The sequence below is a fragment of the Lactuca serriola genome, chromosome 4 (assembly GCF_051521515.1).
Source record: "Lactuca serriola cultivar US96UC23 chromosome 4, Lser_US96UC23_V15, whole genome shotgun sequence".
Lineage (NCBI taxonomy): Eukaryota > Viridiplantae > Streptophyta > Magnoliopsida > Asterales > Asteraceae > Lactuca > Lactuca serriola.
This window is the reverse complement of record NC_136411.1, coordinates 234,709,017-234,711,799: the sequence shown is the minus strand read 5'-3', so window position 1 is coordinate 234,711,799 and position 2,783 is coordinate 234,709,017. Positions and strand designations below refer to the sequence as shown.

The 2,783-nt window shown below is 38.4% G+C and overlaps 1 pseudogene across 1 annotated transcript; it reads left to right on the top strand.

Annotated features, from left to right (window-relative positions):
* Positions 1-467: 467 nt before the first annotated feature.
* LOC145096836 (cytochrome P450 CYP82D47-like) lies at positions 468-2,246 on the top strand (annotated as a pseudogene). Its single transcript, XR_013704125.1, has 2 exons — positions 468-1,432; positions 1,614-2,246. The product of XR_013704125.1 is annotated as a cytochrome P450 CYP82D47-like (transcript).
* Positions 2,247-2,783: the final 537 nt, after the last annotated feature.

The window sequence follows — 2,783 nt, the reverse complement described above, 5'->3', positions numbered from 1 at the left end:
TTAAAAAAAAAATATTTAGTGCGAATGAATCATATACATTATTACTTAGAAAATAAATTAAGATCAACCTTGTGTCATGGAATGCATACGAATTCAAAGGAATTTAAATGAAAGATTTTGATATTAACGCCATTAGGTGATAAATAGATGAAATTTAATTTGGTCAAAATACATCTAATTCAACAACAGAAAGATTCTATCGTTTTTTTTGGCACAAGACCAAGAAATGTATATGTCATTCTTAAATTATATTCCCTTCTTAAGTATATGTTTATGCTACATGCATGATCATTACGTTTAATAACACAATTGTATCCAACAAACTTTTCAGCCCACTTTGTTGACTTTTATATTAGCATTCAATTTGAATATATAAAATGTTGGCAGCCACTGCCAGCCAGGGAGTTCCATCTCTATATATTATGAAACCTATTTATCATCACCCTCATAATTTTTTCTTCTGGACGTAGAAAACATGGAGTTGTTTCTCCCATTTTCAGCGACTATAACCGCAATTGTTTTTTGTTTTCTACTAAAATTCCTGCTGCAAAGCTTTAAAGGAAAGAGAGTGAAAAACACAGAACCACCTCAAGTCAAGGGCCGATGGCCAGTAATCGGACACCTGCGCCTTCTAGGTGGACCTGAACTACCTCACAGGGTCTTAGGTGGATTGGCAGATAAATATGGCCCTATTTTCAGCATCAAGCTTGGTGTTCACAATGTTTTGGTGGTGAGTAGCGCTGAGATGGCGAAAGAGTGCTTTACCACAAACGATAAGGTGTTTGCAAGTCGACCCAAGTCAATGGCAGTAGAACACATGGGCTATAACTATGCCATTTTGGCTCTAGCTCCTTATGGGGACTACTGGCGACAAGTGCGCAAGATCATGACTCTCGAGGTTCTCTCTCAGCGACGTGTGGAGATGCTTGGACCTCTTCGTGCTTCAGAGGTTAAAGCATCCATGGAAGATATATATAACGCTTGGGTAAAGAATAAAGAGAGTGGAAGTTCCGACATGGTAATGGTGGATATGAAACAATGGTTTCAGAACTTGATATTAAATGTTGTCGTCAGGGTTGTTTCAGGAAAAAGGTTTTCACCTGATGACAAAGAAGGGGTTCGATTTCAAAAAGTGATAAGGAAATTCTTTGTGTTGTTGGGCACATTTGTGGTGTCTGATTTTATTCCATATCTGAAGCCATTGGACCTGGGAGGATACGAGAAAAAAATGAAGATGACAGGAGAAGAGATGTACGGAATTGTTACAGGATGGCTAGAGGATCACAAGAGAGTGAGAGCGGAGGAAAAGCATGCGCAGCAACATGAAAGAAGCCAAGTCTTCATGGATGTTCTTATTTCCGTTCTTGAAGGTGCCTCCCCAGAGGAATTCCGTGGTTTTGACCATGATACCATAATCAAGGCTACATGTTTGGTAAACACCTTATAATCTTTGTCTCATCATCATTATTTTGTCTTATACATCACCAATGCTATTAATAAAGTTTTTTAATCGTTTATAGTTTCTTCCACATTCTTTTATAATATTTCCACAAAATTATCAACATGTTGCTTGAAACCTAATACAAGAAATTTGTTTTACTTCAAACTTGCAGACTGTTTTAGCTGCGGGCTTGGACACATCATCTGCAACATTAACATGGGCTTTATGTTTGTTGCTCAACAACCCAAGAGTATTAAAAATTGCCCAAGATGAATTGGATAAGCATGTTGGAAGGAAGAGAGCAGCAGAGGAGTCCGACCTAAAGAACCTTGTTTACCTTGATGCAATCGTTAAAGAAACACTGCGTTTATACCCGCCTGGACCTCTAAGCCTTCCTCATGAGTCCATGGAGGATTGCATTATTGGTGGCTACAAAATCCCTAAAGGCACACGTTTATTGACTAATCTTTGGAAAATTCAACATGATCCTAATAAATGGTGAGATCCTGAAGAATTTCAGCCAGAAAGATTCTTGACAAGTCATAAACATGTTGATGTCAGGGGAAACAATTATGAATTGATTCCTTTCGGTAGTGGTAGAAGAGTATGCCCTGCTATTCCGTTTGCTCTTCGGTCTTTGCATATAACTTTAGCTACTTTAATACAACAATTTGTGCTTAATAAGCCATCGAATGAACCCATTGATATGAGTGAAACCCCGGGAGTGACTATCAGCAAAGCAATCCCACTTGAGGTCCTTCTCGCGCCTCGTTTATCCCTTGATATGTACCCTGTTGCTGCATGATACCTCTGCTTCAAATACAGTTTTGAAATAAAAAATGTTTAAGTTGACGAAAACACGCCGTGAATGGAGTTGAACTTTTCTGATGAAGGCGGTTAAATGAATTTAGTTGTGTTCTTGGTGTTTTAACTTGTATTCCCCCCTTGAAACTTAAGAAAAACATGAAAATATAGGAGTATCAACTCACCTTATGTGATTTCAGTGGATGGATCTTGAAGAAGAGAATTGTTCACTCAAGAACACTTAGAAGATGCCTCGAAGAACCAAGAACCTAACATGAAGGTGACAATGTTTGTGTAAGGTTCTTATGATTTTGAGTAGAAAGATGCAATAATCATAAGGAGAATGAATTGTACTTACCAAGAATGGGAGAAAGCTTGATGATCAGCCTTGGAAGTCTCGAAATTTGGAGAGAATTGAGAGAGAATTTGGAGTGTGATCCTTGGAGGAAAATGAGGGAATGAATGGAGTGTGAGGTGAGAGGGTAGATGTTCCAGCGGAAAGAACGTGAGTATGGTTGAGAAAGGAGTGGGAAACTAC